The sequence below is a fragment of the Rhea pennata genome, chromosome 16 (genome assembly GCF_028389875.1).
Source record: "Rhea pennata isolate bPtePen1 chromosome 16, bPtePen1.pri, whole genome shotgun sequence".
NCBI lineage: Eukaryota > Metazoa > Chordata > Aves > Rheiformes > Rheidae > Rhea > Rhea pennata.
Genome location: NC_084678.1, coordinates 8,243,873 through 8,271,545, shown reverse-complemented (window position 1 = coordinate 8,271,545; position 27,673 = coordinate 8,243,873). Strand labels below are relative to the sequence as shown.

Below are 27,673 nucleotides of genomic sequence, written 5' to 3'. Positions count from 1 at the left end.
CTTTATAGCACAAATTGTTAACAGTCAAACTAATTTTCCTGGTACAGGACATATTAACAACAGAAGCCATTATTCAGTGACATAATAATGAAAGGAACAAAAAAACTGTAATTTCTAACAGGCTAAGTATTTTTTCCAAAAATAAATATACTTCTTTTTCAAGTTAATCTTTATTTTAAGAGATAATTCTGAAATACAGCTTTCAAAAGTTTTAACTTTCTTTTTTTTTTTAACTAATAAAATGAAAAAAATTAACACAGCCATCCTTGCAAATTGAATTATGTACCTATAACGCTAGCTAGAAAGATGGTGTTAGGAAAGCTCCTCAATTTCTTACATTGCACAGCCTTATTGATATAAGCAGAGCACTTTTTAAATGGAAAAATCATATCATACAGTGATATTCTTTCTCATTTTTTGTTTAATGAAAAGAAATTTTACAAGCTAGCTTTCTGTCACTCAATGCATAGCTTAGTTAAAACACAAAACCAGTAAGGTGTAAGAAATCAGGCTACAGTTTAGATCAGTAGTAAACACCCAAAATACAGGAACAGTAATCTATCAAGATACAATATTATTTTTACTCAGAAGAACTGACAGATACGACAACAATCACTTCTCTGAAAAATCAGATTGTTCTGCTAGTTTTCTTCAAAGTTGCATGTACAAGTTCAAAAACCAAATAGCCAGGCTAGCACATAAAATGATAACTAACATTAGCTCTCTGAATTATGAATTTGAGCTATCAGTACATACTATTATGTACTTTTAAATGAAACCTGTATGCAAATATGTGCTTCAATGTGTAAGAAGCTACAACAAATTGACTACATGTAAGGATGAAAGACTGTACAATGTAACTTCTATCCAATAAAAAATAATAAGATTTTTGTCAAATTTATCTGTTTCTAGTTTGCATAATTTATGAAGGGTATTTCTAGAGATTGACAAATTTTAAAATCCATTACTTAATGACAGATAATTCCTACGTATATAGTAATATTTTAATGTTTGCTATTCTGATGTCAACATAGGCAGCAACTAATTTTAAGTTCTAAATTAAAGTGCCTATTTTACTACATTCTATTGGAATACATTGTCATTTACATCAAACAATTCATAAAATAGAAACATTTTATGCTACACTCTATTTACCTTTTTAAAACAGATGGGAATAAACCATTTTGGTTCTGTCCAATGTGATTTTCAAATATTTAGCATTTTTGAGCCAAGATATTTAGAAAAACATAGCCCTAGCTCTCACCAAGTAATTTAGAAAGACACACATTTGCATCTGAAACAGACAGAGGATGTTCAACTTCAATGGAAGGAAACGTGACCAGAGCCCTCCGAAGGTTTATACTTGCAGCAAATTAGAAAATAAAAGACGTAACAAAATCAGTCTGAATCAGTGTGAATTTATTAACAAACAATGATTTATAATCCTCACTTCCATTTAACATCTACTACACCATTTTTCTTCACAAAGTACGATTTACTGCTATCACTGTTTAATTTCAACAGTGGCAGTAGTTCTCGGTATGTGCTGATGTTCCTAACTCCACCAGTAGAGTGGAACCAAAGGCAGCAGTATTTGAATAAAATGTTCCAAGGTTTCATGATTTCATGTAAATATTAAGTACTAGGAATACAATTTGATAGTAGAATTCTATCTTTTCAGATATAAACTTATATTTTCCAAAAGACTCATGAGACTCTCATTAACTGAAAAGGAGGAAAATGGAAACAAAAATAACAAAGATTATTTTGCTCATCAGTAAATGGGTTGGGAAAAAAAAAACTATCCCTATTACTAAGGTGTACATGTCAAGGTCCTTTGCAATGTACTACATGCTTTTTACGTGTCAGGTCTATATCCAACTATAGAGGGATTGTTAAAATGGTAATGTTTTTTCCATGTGACAAGTAAAGCAAGTTCTAATAATTATTAATCCATCTATTATAACATATTCGCGCAGAGTTCAAAACAATAGCATTTAAAAGATCGGTGTTTTTCAGCCTGCCAGGGTTTCAGTATTTTGAAAGGCTAAAAAAATTCTTCCAAATACCACCAAGAAAAGGAAGCACTTGCTAGTAATACAGTGTGTTTTGAATCTGGCAAGTTCCTAAAGCTATTTACTAGAGGGCATTCAAGTGGAAAGGATATCAAAAAATACTAAACTCACTAAGTAGACAGTTTTCAGCCTGATTCAGTAGTTTCTTCCCTGGTCTTACCCATCTCTTACCCTCACACACATTGGAATGCTGCTAACCTATAGCATTTATTTTTAAGTATATGGTGTGAAGAGACTGAAGTCATTTCTTATGCATTAGATTGTTTTGTCCCACTTTTGTTTTTCAGTACAGTGGTTTTCTCCTCTAACTCAAGCATTATTCCCTGGTGCCTACGTTCTCATCAGCTGTAGATGAAAGATCTATTCACCAAAAAGGCCCAAAAATATAGACAATTAGATATTTAAGATTCAGTTTCTGCATTTCATTAGCTGAAACAGTTGACCACATAAAAAGGGGAAAAAAAAAAAAAAAAAAAAAGCACTACCATAAAATACTACTACATGGCACAACCATTTTAAAATTCATATTATTTGCATAAACATTTTCATCACTTCTCTAGCCCCACAAATACACTTATTTTTACTCCAATAAGTGTACGTGGCATATTTACTACAGTAAAAGTAGGCATGGTTCCATGGTTGGAAGCACTTCTGTCCGAGATGAATTTTTGTTTGAAAATTTCTCTAGGGAAAAAGCATGAACTGGCTCTCAGCATTTCCCTGAATAAGCCAATTACAAAGAATTAGATCAAACCAGTCCTTTCCAAAGAACTGTGAAGACATCCTGGAACTTTTTATAATGTACATAACATTAAAATATATTAAATATAATTCTCCTTTCTAAAAACAAAGATATAATTCAGATAGCTTTTTAAGATGCAAATTGTAATAAACTAAATCATTCACACTGAAAAGAAGGTAAAGTTTTTAATTTAATTGGATGTAAATAAACCTACAGGACACTTGATTCAGCAACTGCATATTTTCAGTGAAAATGTGCTATTTCCGATTTATATTTCCCTCAGAAACATATATATATAAACAGCCCAACAGCTTTCCAGTGAAACTTCTGATTCAAAATATTCAAGCTATGCAGAGTTCCCTCTGCTATAAGAAGAATTGCTGAAACAATCGATATTCCCATTTTCTTAGCTAGAAATCCACAAGAAAACAAACCTGGAAAACTCACTGTCTTGTAGTAGTGAAGTATTTTTGTTTGTTTCTTTTAGGAACTTCATGCTTCTTCTATATCTATATACACAATTTCTAGCTTTAAAAATGATACAGGAATAACTTCTCAGGTACTTATAGTCTAAGAATGAAATCAGTTACTTACTTGTCCTTAGTAAACATTCAAGCACAGCATATTTTTCAGAGGACCCTCAGAATCAGAAGTCATTTTAAGTCACATCCTGAAAAACAGAAAAACAGAAAAGGCTGTATGAGTGGGGAAAAAAAAGCAATGCTTGCTTTTTCATTTTTTTACCTGACATTAATAATGTAATTAAGAACAAGTAAAGAAAACACTGAATATTCAGATATTTCAATCTGTCCAATGAGTTTAATACTCATTTACAGTAAGTAGTAAATGTAAATCATCAGGAAGGTTCCAGATACTATGTCACACTTGAACAGTATTTCAGTGAGCTTTTGCTTCACTTTCCCCCTCTGTTTTCTATACAGAAAGAGAAGGAAGTCATCTGTAACACTGATGGAGCTCCACTCACAAATTTTCAACGCCACTATGTGTTCAACACTTCAAAAGCCTGAGTCTTAGCATCCCGAACGCCACCAGAAAGCTAAATTTTCCTTCTCATAAGGACTAAATATAGATTTTAAAGCTGTATTCAAGTATTTTCCTTCCTTTTGGAGAAGTATCAAAACTACTAGAGATGTCTCTTCTTCGAAGCTTCAGGCAGTCACTTTTAAATCTAAATATAAAAAGCTGTAGCCCCAAATTAGACGTTTTGTAAAGTTAACATCCGGAAGCGAAAACTAAGTGCGTGGCCACACTAGGTCAGTGTTACTGCTTTGTACATAACCAGCATACAAGAAGCGCAAACTGTTTTCAAAGCTATCAACACTCTCAGGTTTCTGTTACTCTGCTTTTCTCTGAAATTCTGGGAATGATTAATACATATTATCATGCATTTTATACAAGGTATGATTAAGTGTACTAATTAGTGTGATTCTGGGTCTCTACAGAGAATTACAGTAACTTAAAGAAAAGTTTCAAACAACAGCTGTGTGATTGAATTGATTTACTAAAAACTGCTTGAAGCACTATGTAAAGCAGAAGCTGTTCAAGCTAATTAGAAAAATAAATTGCTCTTGGGAAATATTTATGAGACATTCACATGTAAGCACACACCATAGTCCTATCCAAAATCGAGTTTCAAAATTGATACTTCTACACAGACTACTTAATAGATAATCATTACCAGTCAGGTACAGGCGTTTCACTCAAGTACCTCATTTCTTAAGAAATTAAACTGAAGCTTTTTATATCAGCTGGTTGCCTATACATTCACTACTATTTTAACTACCCCTTTGACAATACTGATTGTAGCTTTATTTATACGAAGCAGAATTACCAATTGGAAGGTTGATTGACAATGTGGTCACGTAAGAATAAGCATCAAGAGTAAATTGTCTCCTAATTAAAGACTTCTATAACACTATTTTATGCTGATTTACTCTTGCTAATCATGAGAACCAGAACAAAGGCACACATACACAAAAAAAGAAATCTTAGGATGCAGTATCAGAGATGTTTGTTTGGATACTATGGAAGATAAATCTTTTGGCTATTAATTTTTGTAAAAATGCTAAAACAACCCTATATCACACTCAGTTATAGCCTGCCATTTATCTTCACTGGGATCTTGCACCCACAAGGGCTTCAAAACCTGTTTACTGACATCTCTGCTGGGTAGACTTTGTGAAAGAAAGCAGTAGTATAAATCACATTCAGATGGTGAATGCAGGGATACATACAATTAGAGATTAACCAAACATCTCCCATAATTTTAAATCTGATTTGGTGGACTACGCTGACATGCCAAGCAGCACTCCAGCATTTGAAAAAAATCAATCCGCAAGCCATCATTCTGTACAGTGTTCAGTTTTTTCCAGCCTATTCCTTCCTCAAATTTCTACAATAGCTTGATAAAGTTGTGCATACATCTGTCCAAGCATGGAGGTGGTTTGACATAACTGCAAACAAGAGTCTCACCAAGAAGCTGGGCTATGCATGGCAGCTGGATCACAAAAACACTGAAGAAATATGAGGGAAATTTGAGACTCATAACTCTTTCTCAAAAACATGAATGTCACAAACTTTCAACTACTGCAGCTAATCAAGGCGCTAAATCCATATGAACCATGCTCCTCTTCTTCCCATGTAATAATTCTCGCAAGTATCAAAAGCATTCTGTGGGAATGGAAATACAAAGGGAGAGAAGGGAAAGCCTGAAAATATATTAAGTTTTAAGATATAAAATCTTAACACTATTTTAATTAGTTTCAGAATATTCTCTTTATATTCCCCTCAAGCAGAATATTCATTCTATGGATGTAAACATTCAAGCTGTCTGAAATAGATGATGGAATACAGCTTCCAAAAGAAGTGCTGCAGTAAAAGAATAATCTTACAGGAAGGCCTCTGAAGGATATGAAGAGTATCTGGAATAGCACTTGCATTAACTGAGTCCAGCAGAACACTTCAGAGGACCATCCTATGAGGACTGACAAGCGGCAGGGCAATCAAGACAGATGCTCTAAATGTTATTCTACAGACCAGGCTACATCAAAGAAAGCTGAGACAGAAAGCTGTATCCCATAAACCAAACAAAATGTACATTAAAAAATTTGCCATATATTGAAAGTAAATAATACCTTAAGGTACCACTATATATAAAATAGAACATTAAAATTATATAATCCAGTAAGTTATTACATTGTTATCATCTAAGATATTTAAATGAAAAAATAAAATATGTTCCTCTTTTCTATACTTGGTGTTGTCCTGCTAATGAAAGCCCATACTCTCACCTATTGCAAGCTGACAGTTCAACTCTGTTATCCACACTCTAAAGCTACTTGCTTCCTCTTCTGAATAAAGAGGTAACAGGGAAAATCTTAAGATTTATATATGTACATATTTTTCCCTTCAACACCGTTTTCTCTTCTACTTTACCTGAATTAGCTTAAGCTATTTGAGTGCGCGTGTTAAAGCACAGTCATACCCAAAGCATTTGTCGGTCTCAAAGCCATTAGTATTCTAAAACATTTGGCATCTGTGCCTCTGCAGCAAGCTTCTCCATTAGCTCTCACCACACCAGCACTGCTGGCCTCACGTGAGCACTCTGTTTCCTGTCTCAAAACTGCTCACCCAAAGAGCAAGACTGCTTACACAAAAACATCACTCTGCATGTTTTGATCTCAAAGAGCTCAACATGCTGCAACTGATCTCCCCACGCTCAGGAGGAGCCACACGTATACTCCGTTTACACCTTGTAAGAGCAAAACTCACAAGCTACACAGCCCAGCTTTCAAATTTAAGTATACATATTGGCAAAATTTCAATCCATTTGAAAAATGTTTAAAACACATAGCAGATTACATCAGCCTTTGGGTGGGACTGCTCGGGGGCAAGGGCACAGTATGAAGCCTGTCACGGGCACCAGGTAATACTGTGCTGCTGGAGAGCCTGTGTTAGAAAAATCTAACGGATAAGCTGAGACGATAGGAGATTTGAGTTACCTCTTGGAATATATTAGGATTTCATTCAAAGTTGAACATACACAGTAGTTACTAAGGAAAACGGAGAACAGCCACTGTTAGAACAATATACTCGCACAAAGGTACGATTATCACAAATCTGAGCCACAAATGACAATACCAGCTGAAGAATAAAGATCAGCCTCATTAGTCTTAGCAATAAAATAAAATTTGATAATTTATAAATTTATATATTTTATATTTATATATTTATATAAATATATATATATAAATATATATATTTATGTATATTTTATATTTATATGTTTATAAATTTATAAATTTATATATTTGATAATTTAATAAAATATTTTATTAAAATAAAATAAAATTACTATGTTTGGATACAATTTTAATAAAAATTGGCAAGAATATTTTAACAAGCCATACTATTGCCTGTGGTGCAGATAGCAAATGTGATAGCAAAAGCTACTTGATTTTAAATGTTAAAAAGATAGTATATTTATAACATTTAAAACTATGTATTTAAAACTATCTAGTACATTTGACTGAATACGTATGTTAAACACAAAGGCAACATTTTGAAAGAAGGAAGAAAAAGGATTATACCTGTAATCCTCTCTAAGTGTTCCAGAGATAATATGGCATTTTAAAAAGAAAATCAAATATAAAGTACTACATTTTAAACGACTGTACATTAGGACAACTTATTTTTAAATCTGTGCAGGGAAAAATGGAACAGACGGAACAAATACCACTAACTCTTAACTGGATCTTTGTGAATCTGGCAATACAATGTAACAAACTACAGAAACAGATAACAAAACTGAAACATATAGCATTAATAAAGACGATTTGGTGTACTGTAACTATTTTGCACTTAAAAGGCTTAATTATCTTTTAACATTAAAGCATCTACACTTACATTATGAAAGAAAAAGCAAAATATATTGCTAAATGTACTGATACATCATTACCCTAATTTGGCATTTCTATCAGTACAATAAGTACCAGTAAAATGCTCCAAATGCTCCAAAATGTAGGCATTTAATAATTCTTCACTTCCCTTCTTCCTCCCTCCCCACCCTTTTGGCCAAAAAGACCCCATTTTCTAGGTAATAAATAACAAACTCAGAGATTTCACTGAATCAGGACTGTCAGTTTTTTTTTTTAAAAGTGCTATGATCTGGGAGACAGTGAAGCACACCTTGTTGCAACATGTTAAATAATTTTAACTCTGCACGCATCCTTTTCACATTATACATTCCATCTTAGGCAGACTATAATTTTTCAGGCCGTGTCAGGTTTCATTTACCGATTTCCCTGCCATGTTTAGGAAGCACCGTGCACGAGCCTGCTAGTTTTCAGATAGGGCAATTAACTTGAGCCGTGCTCACTCTGCATACACTATTTGCACTCACGCGCTTTTAGTTACAGGATAGGCAGAGCTGGGACACATCCTGAGCACTTCTGCTCCACGAGAAGTAACGCCCGCGCTCTGTTTTGGGAATGTCCTTACTGGCTAGTGTTTCCTATACGCCACTACTTGAGAGCCCCAGCAAACTATAATACCCTGTTATAATAAAGAGAAAAGAATAATGAGGGGCTCTGGTGAACCCCTCCGTCACAAGGAAGGACTTTATGCCCTGAGCAGACGCTGCAGAACGCTTGTGAAAGCTTCTCACCTGCCACCTTCTGCACAAAGCACTGCAGGAAGGTGGTTAACAGGTCTCCTTAGAGAACGAGTGACCGTCCACATTCAGACCCAACGCTGCCCTCACAACCCAGCTGGCTAAACTCATCTGTCAGGATACAGCTCTCTTGAGTAAAAGGCAGTTGAATACCATACAGCTGCCACCACCTACTTACACGGCACTGGCAACAAGACCTGGCAAACTCAGGGGGCTCCAGAGTGGCCTTTAACCTTGACCGATTTCCTAGCTGCTGTACTGCAAGGAGGAATCAGGCTTTCAGGATAGGTCTTGGCAGCAGCAGAACATTTTTAGAGTATGTTTAGAATGTTTTCAACATAGACAAATCTTTAGAGACTTGAATCTGGAAAAAAAATAGTAAACATTTCTTTAAAAAATAATTAAAGATACAATAAGACATATTTAAAGAAAAAGATTCCTAATTCAGCCACCACAAACAAAGGAACAGGACAGGGTATCTGGGCTGCTGTAACAGGACTTGATGAAGCAAATTAGCTGGTAAGAAAGCACAGACACCAGCACGCTTTTCTGAACAGCTAGATGCTTTAACAGCGGCAGGAACTCAGGAAAGCCAGGAGCAGGCCGAAGTGTGTATCATCTACTTAGCTTCTGTGTTAATCTTTAACGAAGTTCTAAAAGTAGAAAACACTTCCCCCTTTCATCCTGGACACAGATGGCAATTCCCATGGAATAAGCTTGTACAGCGCACTATTTGCTCCAAATAAGGAGTTACTAAAAGAAAAAAAAAAATCCTAAAAGCTTAGGAAATTTACCAAAATCACATTCTGTTTACAGGAGAAAATGGCCTCAGTAGATCTTACAAAGGAAGCAGCAAGCATTAAAGAGGGAATCGCTTTCCAAACGCAGGTATGCTGAACTCACGGGTGACGCCGGGCCGTTTGGCTCCTTACGTAAGCCACAGAGCGGCGAGGAGAACGCGAGCTGCACGCTGCACGTCCACCTCACACTTCACCAGGAATCAAGTCTCAGCTAATTCACGTAATTCGCTGAGATGGAGGCAGATATTTCTTAAATTAAAATTATTAATCCGAGCTACAAGATCTCTCTAAATCAGAAGCAGACATTAACTAAGAACCTTTGAACAGGCAACTATTATTAATTTGATGTTTTAACCCTGAAAGTATAAATCATTTATTAGCCACTTCTTACATTCTGTTTTTCAGTGGACAGATTATCTCACCCAATGAAAGTCTTATTTTATGCCTTGGTAATATAGGGCTTCAATTCCTGCACGATCTTGACCACTTTAAAATAACATGACATCCTTCTCAGCGCAAACTGGAGTCACTGCAGTTATACAAAAGAGATCCAATACAGAAGGATGATTCGCCGAACACAGGTAACAAACAGAGGCAAATACAAAGTGCTAACTAGTAGTAGATATTAGATGGGATTCATGCCACAACTTAAAAAGCTGGGAGCACTGTATCTTCATGGGAAAAAATATAAATATCACATTAACGTGCAGCTTTAAAGTGAAAATTCATTCATTAGAAGAGATGGTATAAATCTCAACACAATTATGAAAACATAATTGCTCATAACACAATTATGAAAAAGAAAACTTTCATTTACCTCTGTCATGAATTTGAATACATTGATATTTCTCTCTGCATCATGGATTTTTAGATTTCCACGCTATCCTTAACAGTAACAAAGATTAGGTCTCTATACTTTCTAGAGGTCTAGAGACCTAGAGATCTTTGAAAACTTAGAGAAACAATTTTAATGAATAATTTTTCTTTCACTCTTGCCAAATCTAAAACAAATTCTAAAGAGCCCAGAAGTATCTTTCTAAATACCATGAATTTATGGTCACACATGTAAGTTCTGTATGTGCACTTGTTCTGCACTACTCTAAAACGAAAAGAAAACTAGATCCTAAACTGGCAAAGGCTTGAGATGCTGAAGAGAAAACTCAGAGCAGACACAGGCCTCATGGGTACTCGTGAGAGAGGGGAAAAGGGAAACTTGTAACTAACCTCATGATTTAAAGAAGCACAAAACACAGTCATAAAACATCGGTTTTTTTCACTATTTTAACACAAATTGACCTGCCTTTTTGATTACTATAAAGAAGTGTAAAAAGATGAAGTATTTAAGCATCTGAATAAAAAACATTAAAGTACATCTTTGAGGCTATTATGAAAATTTTAACATTCACTTGGTTTCAATTTCCTTTTATACATTAAAGCACAAATTTTGCAAACCTTCCAGAACTCAAGATTAAGGGTGATCAGACGGCAAAATCCAGCTGTCAAAGTTTAGCCAGTGCTTTTGTTGAAACACTGACACTTACACACAACAGTTACTTCTATTAATCCATGCATGCTTTGCAAAAATATGTTTAATAGTATACTTAGAGAAAAACACTAACATCCTTAGTATCATTACACTAATTAAAGCTCTGGTAAATTAGGCAATTATTATGTTTTTTTTTTCTTATTATAGACTACAGTAGCTCCTGTAAGATACTACAATGACAGAGACATTTTCTTACACGACCAAAGATACGAGATCTCTTACATTACTTTAACCACGACTAGGGAATTAGTTTCCCCTTAAAAGGGGGGACGCCACTTTCCAAACATAGTTTCAAGACAGCTAGAACTCAGTCTGCAAGTTTTCAGTAGCAACGATTCTCATTTTCTTGGAGGTAGCTATACATGATCCGATACTTGAAAAACAAAGTGCTTATGAATTTCTTCGTGAAAACAGGAAATGTAAGCAATTAAACTCATTTCGTTTCACTAAATACCTGTGAACTCTCCCCACGTCATCAACAAGTCCACCCTCCATCCTAAGACTCTGAATGTATCCAAATAAGTTTTTATATATTATATACATGCTTTTTTGTTGTTCTCGAATTCTACTCTACCAGCATCTCAAAGAAGCAAACACTGCTTTTTGAATTTCCAGATAAAGGCAAATTAAACATGACTACAGTATTACAATTAGCATAAACTCATTCCAGCTCTATGGCATTGCTTTAACTGAATCAGACTCTATCATGCCAAAACCTCCCTGATTTTACAGAGACAATAGTTTATACAGAGTGTGTTTAGAATGAGATCAGTTCAAAATCAAGCATTTTCCAGGGCAGCAGTCTAAAATTGGGCAAAACAGCAGCAATAGCCTTGTGAAAGCTTGCCCATTGCAAGCTTAAATTTAGGGACAGAAGTCATTTTACAGCTGCAAAGTAACATTTGCATCAAAAACTAATAAAACCAAAATCTACCTTCAAACCAAGAGAAAAAGTGACTTGCTATTTGTCAGAATGAAACATTCACTGTACACGCTATCAGTTTCTAACACGTGATCTCTGTCAAGTAGGCAGCCAGCTTAATGCCAGCTTTTGAACTTCCCTACAAAAAAAACACTCAGAAAAAACATGCAAAGTAGATGAGTATGTTGCGTTTTCTACAGCTATTATTTTTAATGGATGTTCCCCCCCAGTATTTCCAATGTAATCTTTGAATCTTGTATGTTAACTGAGATTACTCAACTCCTGATTACTCAAATCAGTGGGTAGGGAGGTTGGAATTTAAGAAACTTGTTTAGCTTAAGAAGTAAACACTTTCAAGTGTCAAGTTGCAGCGACAAAAATATTTTTTAATTACAACTGCTCTACTGGAAAAAAAAATCTATTCTTTTTATATCTGCTTGTTCAAAAAGCAGGCCTCTTAACTAAAATCTATAAGCAATCTAGACTTTTTTATAATGACCTTTGAGCTTTAGTCAGAGTTTTGTTTCCACTGTTCTACTTCTGGCACCAGTTCCTCTTTAGAGATGAGATGTGATCTAGTTGATGCTTGTGTGCCTGAAGCAGCACAGTCATTAATCATCTCACCACACATTTAGTTTATCAGCCTCTTCACTTCATCTGCCATTTCCTAGCGCTTGAATAATCACAAATCACAAATTATTAACAGGCACAGAAGTTTATCCACAGCTGGAAACTGTGGCAAATCCTTGAAGAGCAGTCCTTATGCTTGTGAGTTGCTTGTGAGTATGCTTGTGAGCTGTAAAGCTCTGCTATATTTTGCCTTTGTAAAAGTACCGGGGAACAGTGAAATATAATTGTTTCTATCCCTGTACAGAGTCTCCTGGGAGAAGCTGCAAACTTCTAATAGATCTAATCTTTTGTCAGGCTGATGATACGAAAAACCACTTTCACTCTAACTGATCAAGTGATGCAAGTTCTTACACCCAACATAAAGACCTCTGAAGTCACAACTCTTGAATCTTAATTATATCAGATCAACTTCAAAATTTACTGCAATGCCCTAGCCATCAATATAAAGATCCCTTTTGATTTTGACTACAAAAAAGGAAAAAGTGTCTGCCTTTTGCTTACATAAACAACAGAAAATTAAGTGTATAGGGTACCCATCAGATACCACAGTTTCAAGAATCTTTTGTTTTAGTGTATAAACAAGCCCAGTATCCTGTTCTGCATTTGTAGGAATATAAGTTGTTACACAATTAATAGATTCTGATATTAGCCTTGGAAAAATTTCAATCTCTTAGGACTTCTACAGCATGAGTACCAAGAACACAACACAATATAATGCCTGATGAAAGCTTTTAGTTTCAGTCCTTACAATGCATCAAAGACAGCACTAGACAATCAGAAACACTGATTACCCACTCAAAAACAAACCAAAAAACCCACCTTTTTTCAAGGGTGCAACATTCCATAAACCGCATGGCCTGCTGCCATGAATTTGCAGCCAGTTGAAATAAACAGTACTTTCAGGGGCATAAATATTTGAGGGAATAGTATTCTGTTGTTACAAAACACCAACAAAAAAGACAAACAATAATGAGAAACAGCTCAAATAACTTAGCTAACATGTTTAGATTTAATCACTGCATCCTGTAAAACAATGAGAAATTATGCTGTATCGGTGAAATTTTTACCTTTTGAGTGTTCATTTTAACTTAGAAAGAAGGACCAGACAACATGCAAAACTCAGCCTACAGAAGTGATGAAGAGCATGACCTGCTAGTATTTTAACTTGAAAAATCAAGTGGCCGACCATTAAAGCCATGTTGGTATAAGACAGTTCAGAGATGTAATGCAAAACACAAAATAGCTTCCTGTTTTTGTAAACACTTGCTTTTGCTACACATAGTGACAGGTCTGAGAAGCATGTAAAAAAGAATTAGTTTGCTTATTAAAAAAAAAAAAAAAAAAAAAAAAGAACAATCTGAATGAATAAAAGACCATGGGTACTACCTGCTCAACTCAAACATCTGCGTATCTGTCCATAAGCAAGTACAAATTGTCTACTGCTACCGGCCTCTGTGTCAAGCCAAAAGGCGCAACATGCTTGGGGTTCCAATATTTCAAAGAAAGTCAGTGTTGGAGCTACAGTGCTAAATTCACTGTAGTGGCAGATCGGGAGGGAATCTGGTACTGAGGGAAGCTAGTTGGCTTCTCTCAAAATTGAACAAACATATACATACTCATTCTCAAATGTAACTACATAAAAAATAAAGGTTCTTAATTTAAAATTAATCATTCTTAATACATCCAGTTGTTTTGACAGTATAGACGCATATGAACACAAGGAATCAGGTTATAGTCTATAGGAAAAAAATCATAAATATAGTTTGAACATTCTAACTGCAAGTTTTTATTTCACACTAAAACTGTACACTTCTTTGCCTATAGTGTCTAAGACGGTAAATTCATGTTTGTTGGATCAGATTAATTTTACCATATTTTGCCATATACTTACAGTATATACACGCACATATGGAATCAACTCTCCCCTCTCACTCAAGTAGAATAATGTACAGATATTTGTGACCTAAATTTCTTTTTGTATAGCCTATGCCAATTTGCCTGAGAAAGGAATCAAAGGAGCAGCGGTCATTAGAGCCGCAAGAGAGAACAGAATTCAGCCGAGTGTACACATCTGTGCCATCTCCGTGTGAATGGAGACAATAGACTCCTTATGAGGCCTCTCCGGCGGAGCTGGGGGAGGAGGGGGCGCATGCCTTTTTTGTTTGGAAAATGAAGATGTGAATAATTCTGTAAAATGCAGTTAGGAAGCATTATGTGGCATAACTTGATTAGTCTTGCTTCTTGCTGAATTTTTAACTAAATTCAGTTGTTTTTTTTTTTAAACGGATGAAAGTCATGAAGCAGACTAAAACACAGAGAAGCAGGAAAAAAAATAAAGGAATCCTTTGCAGGAGGAGAGGAAAAAGTAACCAGTTAGGTATGATGGACACATTTTATAAAAGCAAACAAAAGGACATATCCATGGAACAAATAAAGTCTAGCATTTGTATGAACCTCAAAAAACATCACTGTCTGGGCATCAAGGAAACCAAATCAGAATAAGAGAGAAATGCTAAAATAGAGAGCAGAAAAAGATGATGTTCTTACTACAGCTCATCACATGATATTCACAGATTAAAACAGATGACTTTTTAATTTAATTCCAAATTTGAATTAGTATTTAGAGGAATCTTTGTAAGACCTATAGGAGTACTACTTAAAATTGAATTAATTGGGTTTGAATACATCTAATGTAAGTGCAAAAAGGCATTTCAAATCTCATAACTTCATTTTTAACAAGATTTTTTCCTGAAAATACTCACAGGTACTCTAAAAATACTCAATATTACAACCACTACAAATTCTCAGGTTTTTTAAACTTACAAATTTAGGATTTAAGTATGAACTAAAGTGTATGAACTGAGTCAAGGTTTAATTTTCAAAACTATTTAATGCTTCCAAAACACGTTTCCACACTAAACAAAGACATACAGACTACATGAAATACACATTCTACAGTTTCTAACACTTCACAATATTGTATTTAGTTTTTCAATATTTCACATCCTTTTTAGCTCCAGTCCAAAGTATAAAGCCAAATATTTTAAAGTCTTCACCAGAAAGGAAGAGGAAACCAGCAATTTAATCAACGAATGCGTGTGCACACAAACGAAACAAATTCTCAAAGACAATATTATTCTCCTATAAATTGTGTTTAAGAACAATATGCAGCTTAGTAACAGCACAGAATAGGAAATTCCACATCTCTAGTGATACATGAGGACACCACCACATACTCCCAGCACTCATGATGGAAGAGTGATTAGATTGTCACTCTGTGTCTGGATGATGGTGATGAGAGAGACTGAAAGGGACAAAACAACAACAAAAAAAACCTCCACAGCTCTTAAATGAATTTCTGATAGTAGCTGCTACACCTACGCAGATTCTGGAGTAGAGAATCAAAAAACACCTAGAAGGTTCTCAAGAAACTTAAAAAGGCTACTATAGCGAAAAGGTCAGCATTAAAAAGTGGAAAGCTCATCCACCTGGGAAAAATAGGAAAGCCCCTAAAGCATGGCAAGTTGAATGTAAACAGGAAACCAAGAGCTAAAAACAAATGTGAAGACTGCCTTGCACAGCACTCCCTAACTGAGGGTAAAAAGATGTTTAAACACATCAAAAGCAGGAAGGCAGCTAGGGGAACAGCAGACCACTTGATGACAATGGCACAAAAGGGGCACTGGGAGGAGATAAAGCCGTAGCTCTGAGAGCCTCTTTGTGTTGGTCTTTAGTGTAGAAGATACTTGGGAGATTCCCATTCCCAGCATGTTCTTTGTAGCAAACAGCTTGTAGGAGTAAGATGAGTTTTAGGGAAATACAGAGCAAGCATTAAACCAAACACAATAGATGTTAATCAGTCCCCACGATATCATTCATCCAAGAGGAATTCAAAGGCAACTCTTCAGACTGCTGGTCAAACTGTATACTCTGTCATTACAAATTGCTACTATATTGGAAAACTAGCAATTGACCAGCACAACTCCTATTTACAAGGAGAAATCTGGAGGGTATCTGGCAAACTACAGACGAGTGAATTTGATGTTCATTCCTTCTCTGATTTCCATCCATGTTATATGGTAGAAGCTGTCCTAGAGAATACAATCACTAAGCACATGGATAAAAAATGTCTGCAGGGAAAGAGTCAACAGGGCATGACTTCAGAAAAGGGAAAAGCCTTCACAGTTTGCCAGGGACTCTCAGAGGGACCTAAGACCTAAGCCCTGCTTGATCTCGGAACACGCAGTTACAACCCAGGAGAGGCGTTCTGGAGTTATCAGCAACAACTCCTTGCAGTCATCAGCTCAGTGCTTAGCAACAGCGAACAAAAAGGGCTGGGCACCATCAGGAAGAACACTGAGATTAAAACTTTTGTTTGTCACTCTATAAAAACATGCCATAGTCACAACTCGATAGTCCTGTTCTGGCATCTCAAGACAAATGCAGTGCAGCTACAGAAAGACAGCTGTAAGTATCCAGGAGCAGTCACCTTATGAGGAGAAGCAAAGACTCTTCAGTCTGGAGCACTGGAAGCTGAGGCAGAGCTGACTGAAGTTTCCAAAACCAGGAAGACAGGGGACAAGCCATGTATGGAACTGGTATTTACTCAGTCCCAGTACTAAGCGGCACTAGGTGACACTAGCAGGTTTTCTGATGAAAAAAGTGCTTCTGTAGCCTGTGGATAGTGAAGCTTTGGAGCCTATAGATCACTGGAGGTGATGAGGATGGGTTCTAGAGGGACAAGACAAATTTATGGGCAACAGCTTCATGAACAGGTACTTAAGGAAGCAAGCAGAGACTAATATCTCTAATGCAATCTCTGTGGATGCTGCAGGTGAAAGGACTATACAAACTGTCTAGGTTCCCACTCTCCCTATCTGCCACTCTTGGGAAACAGAAGATGGTGCTAGATGAAACATTGGCCTGAGCTCATTCTGGCTGAGAAATAAAAAAACACGTTGCAGCAACTCTGCCAGAATACCCAGGGAACTAATGCTTTAAGATCTTTGTATAACTTAAAACAAAATCTCTAGAAACACTAAGAGAGCTTATAGATTAAACCAGATCATACTGAAAACAAAACACTGAAGTAGAAAGGAATGTAAAACTCACAGCAACATTAACAAAAGAAAGTTTTAATTACATCTTTTAGTAAAATTACAGGGAGTGTAAGGAGGAAATTTCGTATGGAAAAAAAGAGAGAATCCACATTGGGAACATATTCTTCATATAGATTCTTAAAAGAGTAAATATAATAGATTTGAATTAAGATGGCTTTTGTAGACTTTAATGTGGATAATAGCTAAGCAACTAAACACCAAAAAAAAAAGAAAAAAAAAAAGAAAAGAAAAGAAAATTTACTAAAACAGAAAATTCTGCTCTTTTGCTCTACAAACTTATTTGAGGGGGAAAAAATAGCCCTGAAAAAGAGAACAAAAGTTGTACAGAATCACTTCATGAGCTATATGACCCTTGGATTGATCACTGTAACATTTCTTGACATCTTGAATTTGTTAAAGCTTGTAAAAAAGGTTTTTATGTTTGAATTGCCTGACTGCAGTGACAAAAATGTATTTACCTACAGTCTATTTTATTCAGAGAACTTGTTCAGAGACTCCTTTGCCAGTATGAAATGTGATTTTACTAAGAGGTTTGTTAATATAAATTTACAAGTAAGCTTCCTTAGTAGAGATTAAGCTTAAGAAAAACTAGTAGGGTTTATTCTACTATGGTACTATGATTCCAAAAACCTAGTATTTTCTAAAAGTCCAAATTTCAAGAATTTATCAGCCAAAGGCCGATCTAAGAGAGGATGAGAAGGAATAGTTCAGCAAAAATCAGAATTATGCAACTATTTTTTTTTGTAATTTTGAGCTTATAAATACATATAGTCAAAAAGGTATAGTCAAATTCACATTTCTCATCCTATTTTTTCAAAAAATAAGTGGTATCTGTATCACAATAGGAGTGAAACTTCACATATTTGTCTTTTTCCCCTCCTTGAACTGCTTCAGAAAGTTAGAGGTAAAAGTAAAGATACTTCAGCTCTTTCAATACTCAGTAATACAAACTGAGATAATGTGGACCTAGGCAGTCAAAGGCACGTCACATGGTATTCAGGGCTTTGATTTCCACTAAGAGAAGAACTGAGATCCAGTGCAGAAACCCTGAATTCCTAGATTAGTAACCTTATCTTAGCAACGGCAATCTGAATATTTTTAAATACTATGAATTGGACACCCCTATTATGTAAATAAACCACAAGGTCTTTTCTGTTCCTATAATTTCATTTAAAAGCAAAGAGGTCTTTGCTTTCCCCTTTTCTTCAGCCAGACTTCAAGGCAAACTCTCAATATTTTCAAATTCTCTTTTACAGTGCTGGGTGAATGGAAACCCTTTTTCTTTTTAAATGAAAAATGAGATGCTTTGCTAGTCATGTCATTGTCACAGTTGGGGTTTGAAGAGAAATAGCAAATATAATGAGATTTGGAAAAAAAATGGCAGTACTGCAATCTGCAACAGAGACATACACAAATGTGAACAAAAAGCAATTGTTTTCCTTCTCAGACTTATAAATATTTTATTATGAAAAAATTTAAATACTATATTAGCTGTAACTTCTAATTGTCCTTCAAAATTACTCTAAGATAAAATATATTACAATAATTTAGGTCACAAACAAACAAAAGTAAGCAAATTAGCCTAGACAAAAAGTATTTTAGAGAATGAATAAAGAGGTGCTTGGCCATCAATGCATCATGAGAAACTATGCAGAGTAAGGATTTCTAAAACTCAGAATTAATGAGGTTTTTATTCTTTTCATACGAGAAGACTTAGCATTATTACATAAATAAAATACCATACCTCAGACAAAAGTAACTGAACTTAAAACATTCTAACATGATATATTCCTTTGAGCAAGTGTTCAGCTGGGAAGCCATAAGCAGTATAATTATCAAAGTATAAATATAGTGGAGTAGTAACATGGATACAGTTTACCATGCACGTTTACATCTACATTTTATCTTGTAGGTAGCACAAACATCGGTGCAATAGGCATGCAGGCTCCTTAGTTAGGGAAGGACACGCAGACTTGCCAAGGTCTTCAAAAGTTACATCTGTGCTAATCACTTCCCCTAATTTCTAGACTGATTGCAAGCAAACTAGCACACATTTGAAACTGGAGAAGTTATCTGAGATGACTCAACCAAAATGAGAAAATACACTGCAAATATAGTACCTATACTGCAGCACGTTTTTAAGAGTTTCACTCTACTGTAAAATGAGTTCTGCAGACAATCACTGTAGCAGCATACAGCACAAAAACGGATTTCATTATAGCATGCTAACTGCACCACGTTCCATCCCATAGCAGTTGCTGTTCAGTATCAGTGACCAGCAATGATAAAAATAAAGCTAATCTCCCATTTTTGCTATTACAGAATGGTTTTTGAAACAAAGGATTTTACAGCCCTAGTCATTCTTAACATCTGCAGTTCTGTATCATGATGTCTACAGTTACTTCACAAGGAAAGAAAAAAATAAAGCAACATAAATTTCACAGGCAGAAATATATTTTCCTACAACAAATACCTGAGCATATACAGAAAGTAGGTATAAAAATTAAGACAGCATGCTAAAATTAACTCCAAAAGCAAGATTCTCGCCTGGTTTTCACTGTTAAGTGCTTTTTTATGCACTTGCAAAGCACACACTGTTGTTGACTATACACATGTACACACACACAGAGCATGTGTGTAGGCATACAGACTCTACCATTTTAACACAATTTCACTCCCACATACAGCACAAAATTGAACTGTTTCAACTCTTACATATTGAACAGATCACTACTAATTTTTCTACCCACTAATACACTCCTCTTGCTTTTTTAAGGCCAATGTCACATGAACCTGAGAGTATCAAGCAGCTGAAGTTATCCTCCTCTCTTTTTACATCTACCACTGCCACCATCACCACCGCCACTCCCCTCATCCTGCTTTGGCAGTTTGTGTGTCACAAATGTGATATAAAGACTGTAATTCAACCAAAAATAGGCCTAGCCAGGAAACAAGCTTGACACACAAGTTTGAGCTCACTGCAACAATATTATATTTACTAGCTGGAAAAAAAAAGAAAATAAATCACAGTTCATCACTGCAATGAGAAATCAACTAGATTTCCAGCAGCAGTAACCCAAGATATCTCAAGAAAAATAATGTAAGACTTGGCAAGAGCTTTCTTCAGGAATTAAGTGCTTGCACATGCAAAAGAGGGTTTTTCTTTTTCATATGTACATGGCAGGGGGAGGTAGCGATGATGACAGTAGGAAGACTTTACAAGATAAAAGTATATAAACATATTTGATAAGGAAAAAAGTTAACATTTGTAACAGATCCAGTCATCCAGTCCATCATCCTTCCAGGGACACTAACTGCTGAAGAGAAAAATGAAACATCATGGATCTTCTGAATTATCTGTAGTAGAGACATTCATGGGTAATTAAAAGCTACAATACTGGCAGAAACAACTACTCTAACTACTTTTTGTTTCTATTCATAGAAGGACATTTTCTGTCATGCAATACAGCATATTTTGCCTGCAAAAACAAATGTTACTACTACAGTTTAAACTTCTCAAGGGTCTTCAAGCTACTAAATAAAGACAACTATTTTTCTTGTTATGATTTGTTTTGTAATTGTTAAATATCATAAACCAATGTATTAATTGCTTTAAATGAATCTGCAAAGCTTTTAATTACAACAGCTAAAATCTGTGGATTATTTTGAGACCAACAAGCCCTAAGGAAGGGACACTTTCTAACGTCATCTCACTCTGACTTGCTGTCTGCATGACTTCTAATAGCTGGTTATACATTACTTATGTCTTGAAATGATCACAGTAAAGTAAGTTCACTTAAGTTCAGCAAATAAATGGGGAGAATTTAAGAGCTGCTGCAATTACCACCACAATTTTTGCTGAAATCAGTCCAAAACAACACTAAAATGCAGTGAAACTGCTCTGCCTCTTATGAGTATCTGAGATCAACAGATGTTTAAAAAACTGTTTGCTGCCAAACTAGAGCAAAGAAATCCCATCCTGAACCTCCAGTTTTTAACAAACTGGTTAAAAAGACTGAAGCTCCAGCCTGGCTTCAGGCCTTCCACTACGATGCACTCAGGAAGTATTCTTCACACTACATCTTGCTCGGTTCTCTCCTGTTCTGTTAAAGGAGAGAATAGCAGAGTACTGAGGATGGTAATTCTGCAAAACAGACTGATTGCCCTCCTAATTCAAAAAGCTGCATGGTCTTACGTACATAAAATCCTAGAGACACAAAAGCAGAAATTTTCAAGTCTGTCTTAAAAACTAGATTGCAACATACACAGCATGAACTTACGCAAGGGGGGTAGATATTTAATAAAACTGGATTTTTAATACGAAGCACTCAGCCTGCTTAATAATTAGATATGAAAAACTTCTCAGTGAAATACTTTGTTTGTAATTGCCCTGGCACTTTTAAGACAATGACATCCTGGTGGGTTGATATTTTGTCAGAATCCATCACTGCTCATTGCTAACATCTAGATTGGTGTATCAGCCAAGAGATTTCTTTCTATCTCAGACAGAAGAACTAAAGAAACCAAAGAAACACTGTTCTACGGATGGAGAGAGAGAAAGAAAAATATCTCATCTATTTTGAAGAGAAAATTACATTTTACTGAAAAGCAGGATGGATGTTAATTAAATAAGACTCTCATTAGGGAAACACATAGTGAAAGAAAGTTCAGTATTACTTACAATATTGGCATGAATATCCTCAGATTTCAAGTAGCTCTTTATTATGAATTTTTTAATAGATTAAGAAAACAAACAGATGAAAAGGCCATCAATTCTATCAATTCTTTACAGTAACAGTAGAAGTAACATTAATATCAAGAGACCAGTGGGAAAATGGGTACTATCTAGAAAATTTAGGAAAAGAAGAAAGTAGTAGTATAAAATCAGAAGTAGTTCAATTTCTTCAGCATAACTCCATTCATTGTTATGGTCTCAATGATTCTGATCATTATTCCTTACAAGCTGCAATAGAATCTTCATTAATTGAATACAATTTCTAGTTATGACCTTAAAAAAGATCTTAGAAAATATTTAATTACACACTTTCTCAAATTTTTTTTTCAAACATCCTTATTAGTGCAGTCCTACAATAAGGTTTAATTCATCTCTTGATGTTAGCAATACGGATATTATTTAAAGAAGGAAAAAAAAAACACTTTTCAGGTCACCTGCAATGACTTTCATCTGTGAGTGACAAACTTGGTCAGTATTTAGTATGGACGTTAGTATGATATTAAGGAGAAAAAAATATATATACTTTATACCGTTGATCAGAATTTAAAAAGATGAGGATCACAACCATACTCTTGCATTTTATTTTAAGGAGTCACATACCATTTCAAGTCACCTGGCAGCAGACCAGTGTGATCTGTTTATCACTATATGGAGTTACTGCAGCAACAGGAAACTGTAAGACTAAACATAGTCCAGCATACTATTCAGAGTAACAGAAATGTTTTTAACTACGAAAATAATTATTATTTCCAGATAACTTTAAGGGGATTGTTAAGCAAGGATAATTACATAGTTTTGAGCATTTTAAAACAATCACACCATTCCTTAAGGCATTTGAACCAAGCAGAACAAGTCTTTCATCATTTAGCAAATGTACACTGCTTGCAAAGATATCAAAATGGCTACTTAATCACTATGCTCATTATTGAAAGAAAATACTTTTTTAAAAAAAGTTTTTTAGAACAGAAACTATTAAGAAATAGCATTTGACTGTATTTAATTCCATGCTTTCTAGGAACTGCACGCTTACTAAACAGAATCATACATTCACAATAATCCAGCGTATTGAAAGTACATACACTTTACTGGTCCACTTCTGAAGTTCCCTTAAAAAATTTGCTAGGAATAGGATAGTTTTCAGCTTTAAATGATTAATTTTACTCTTAAAGGGTTTACATTATAGTGCCAGTTTACATAATGTTAATGCTGTTACTAAATCTGATATGCAAAAAAAAAATGTTATGGGTTTGTATTTTTGATTTGTCTTAATGAGACTTAATATTTTCCAAACAAAACGTTCAAAGCTGCAAGACATATGCTTAACATGTGTATACACGTAAATGCAATTTTTAACTCATCAGCTGAATATAATGTATTATACACACCAACATCTACCTAAGGTCAAAAGTTTGGAAGTTAACATTTGCAAACATGAAAATAGGGTAATGCTACATGGATAAAATCGTCACATTGATAATAATGCAAGTATTTTCAAAATCTCTGGTAAAAGTTACATGCTACACTCTAATACACATGATGTGTATTGAATGTATTGAATATGAAACAGAAGAAAAAATAATTTCTTAGTTCTACTGAAATTTTCAGAGTTTTTTTTTAAAAAAACAATGAATTTTTACAATTTACATAAAAATACAATCACTTTCTCTCCTGTGTTGAGTATGAGACTGACATACAAAAACAGGAAGCTGTCATACCTTAAAGAAAGAGGTTAACTAGAGTGTTCAAAAACGTCAAGAGTAAAATATGCTTAAAAAAAAATCTTTTTTTGTGGACTTGCTTATAGCAATTTTGAATTAATCTTCTTCCAATAAGGTCTTGTTCAGCAGCATGAACTTAAACATTTCCTGACATCTTCTTATAAAACTCTAACTGCACCTTGCAGAACTAGCCAAGGTACAGTGCAGCAAGGAGAATATTGGAGCACTACTTGTATAGAAAAGGTTGTGGTGGGGATCAGATTGTCAGAGTTTACCATTAAGGTAAAGCTTAAAAAGTTTTGCACCTACCCATTTCGCTGCACCCTGATGGCATGCAAGAGAACTTAGAAAAATTAAGATGATGCTAGCAAGGAAGAGAATACACACAATGATTTTATTCACTGTCTTTTATGAAGTTGCTGTAATAAACCTGCTCCAAGGATAGAGCAAAACTGGATTTGAAAGTTGTTTGGAAATGCTTTCACGACCTTTAGTCTGATCATTTGATTTCCTACAAAAGGTATGTCTCCATATCTAACAGCTTTTCAAAGAGGGATTTACACTCCTGAAACTCTACACCGCATTGTTGCAGAGGATCCACAGGGACAAGATTTCACTCTTCGCTGGAGATCCCCAGCAGGATGGCAACAGAGCTGCCTGGGGACCTGGGCCGATTGAGGAAGCAGCAGAGGAAAGGCTGCTTACTGAATCATGCGACAGGAGCAGCACCTGCACTACAGATAGGAAGTTTCACCTCTAACTGAAAAGGAAATAAAAAAGCAGAGAAGGCAGAAACACACTGCCCGTGTTTTGGGAAGAAGAAGAAAAACAGAAACAAAAAACAAAACAAAGACTGTAGACTACTGTCTGCATTTTTCAGCATCTCATTTATGCCAGAACTGACACCTAGGAACTCATATGGGGGAGGCAGGGCTGTGAGGTGACTAGCTTTAATGCTATATCCCAGAAGCTGGCTCACCGTGCAACTACCCGACCAGAACCAGGAGAGCCAGGGGAATAAGCCTGCAGAAACTCTGAGGCGGACTACAGAATTTTTTGAACATAAAAACGGCTGTGCTTAGTTGACAGACTGCACTATAGAACCTCATCATCGTCGTCATCTTCCATTCCTTCAGTAAGATAGGACATGAGGAATTCCTCACTCCAGACAACAACCAGAGTTGACATGAATACCTCAGCATGAACTTGCCCGTTCCAAATTTCTCAGAGTTTGGGATTCTTGGTGGGGGAAAAAAAAATCCTAAAAGGACATTTCGCTGCCTCCAAAGCACCTGGCAATTTGCATGAAGAAACCAAGATGCAACCAACCTCAAAGTCTACCCTGAATAAACAGGGTGGAACAGTATAGAGCTCAAGAGTTTATTATCAGTTTGTGACTGCTCATTCTGTGCTTTTAGGTTACAAAATGCACTGACGATAGCCATTCGGGCTATTTTTATTAGAAACAAAGCTTGTACTACTCATTTTTGCATGATGAACAGTTAGCTCTCAACAATAATCTTCAAAAGCTACAAATCAGCCAGTTCCTCCTCTCCTGGGAAAAAAGAGATGCTTTAAAGTTACAGAATTTGCAGATTCAGTGAGGTTTGTGCTGCTTTAGTTTCAATCAGGGTTCACCTTTTGCCAGTTTCCTACTTCATTGCTGGCATATACAGTAATAGCTTAAGAGACTGCCCATTTCTAGCATATGCACAGTTAAACTTTTAGAAGAAGAATTCACAAAGATTAATATCAAATGCACGTGAACCTAATGCTACCACAATGCAATCATGCAACTGTACAAGAGAAACCTTTGAGATAGGGCCATTTAAATGACACTTAAAAGAGTTTGCAAGTGATTCTTAGTTTTTAGTAGCTGTTACTCAAACACTTCTTTTCTTCAGAGCAGTATTTATTCCACCTCACTGTGATATGCAGTAAGATTTGTTGCCTCGGTGCAGCTCCATTGGGAAGGCAGAGGAACTGCCATGAAAGGGACATTGAGGGACAGACAATACACACACAAGCACAGTGAAGATAGAACAAAGAATGACAGGGAGCAGGGAAAAAATAAACTATATAATAGCTGCTGCTTGGGAACACGAACTGGAACAAACAGGGAAGCCACCACCTATCATTACAAGCGCCTGTTTCTTTTGCTGTTGCAAGGAGAACTGCACACAAGAGGGGGCAGGGGATCTGCTATTAATCATATTATGCTCATTGTTCCCTTGCTGCTGCTGGCAGTGCTTCAGGAGACTCCCTCCTCAATTCCCAGATAAAACTGCAGCTAGAACAAGAGCACTCTAAACAAACACCAACACCAAACCTTCACCATCTTGTCCTACTATGCTAACAACTTAAACGCTTCTTAACCAGTAAAGAGCTGCTCATTGAACTGCATTTTTAAAAATTCAAATGATAGCAGTGAGGGCTCCTCCCCACCCTAATCTCATTAGGAAAATGAACAAGCTATATAAATCTGACAAAGCTGTTTGCAAGAACAAGTCACTGCAGAGGTGGGAACAACAGCCTGAAGTAGTCAAGAATCAAGTTTCTTTGTCAAGGAAGAGTTTTGAATGTTATCTCCAAGCAAGGTGCTGAGTGATTCCCTGATTAAGTGGCACTTAACATTCAGGCAGCTTAATGTTCCGGGCGAGTAGCAGGCTAGTACCTGTGCTGCGAGGGGGAGGCGGAGATGGCAGCTGATGCAGTCAAGTAACGAAGTCAGCTATTCTTTTGTCATCGAGAAAGACAGACACGTTTAAGAAGCGAGGAACATGAATTAACTAAACCTTATATTCATACTTCATTGAAAATGTAATGCTGCTTTAATTCGTCTGGTTTGGCAAAGCTACAGAGGGAAGGAGAATGTGCTCGACCACAGATACTTGCAATTTTTCAGGGCCAGAATCTGTGTAGTATGGAACTGACAGGCACCGGAATGGGCTCCAGAATTTGTTGCAGTCGCCCTACCTAAATAAAAAATCGTACAGTTACATGGCTACCATAAGCCTTCTCCATTTTGCAAGTTATGGATTAAGTTGGGCTGGTGCTACTCGTTTCCTGGACTGCATAAATACATTCCTTTATTTAAGGAAGATAAACAAGAATAGAAAACAGTACAAAAAAGAAAAGTCCGAGAAGCAAAAGCGTATTTAACACATCAACTTGTGAACTAAGTAATAATAGAACATTTCTACCCAAGATTTCAGTAAGACGCCATTTCAATCTTAAAATTATAAAAAAATATCAAGTTCCTGTATTAAGAGGCAGAGCTCACTGCAGCCAGCATGCCAGCGCGCCTGATGACTCATCCTCCCTTCTCTAGGCTCTAATTAGCCGCGATAGTCAGCATCAATTTGGGCTTTTTTTTAAACCACACGGAAACCATCTTGGAAGTTGAAAAACGGATTCCTGCTTGTTTACTGAGCAGTTTTGAAAGGCAGCTGGCACTATAAGATCTTTTCCAGCTTTACCGTTAGTCGAACATGCAAACTACTTGCTTGTGCTTGTTCCTTTCTACCTCCCCCCCCACCCCCCGCCCCGGAGAGGCTGCATGCAGCACGGCACGATCACAGCGAATAAATACAGGAAAGGGGGGAAAAAAAAACCCTCCGCTCTTGGCAAGGGGAAGGCGTTCCACAAGAACTGCTACAGGGTCAAAAGTTTACCGTGGTTTCAATTTCACCT

General features: G+C 36.0%; 1 protein-coding gene across 4 annotated transcripts in view; it reads right to left on the bottom strand.

Moving 5' to 3' along the window:
- Nucleotides 1-27,673, bottom strand: part of NCOA3 (nuclear receptor coactivator 3) — a 92,131-nt gene that overhangs the window by 29,120 nt on the left and 35,338 nt on the right. For all 4 annotated transcript variants that reach the window (XM_062588884.1, XM_062588885.1, XM_062588883.1 and 1 more), the window contains exon 2: nt 3,412-3,487. The gene's annotated coding sequence lies outside the window, so the exon portion shown is untranslated. The remainder of the gene's footprint in view (nt 1-3,411; nt 3,488-27,673) is intronic.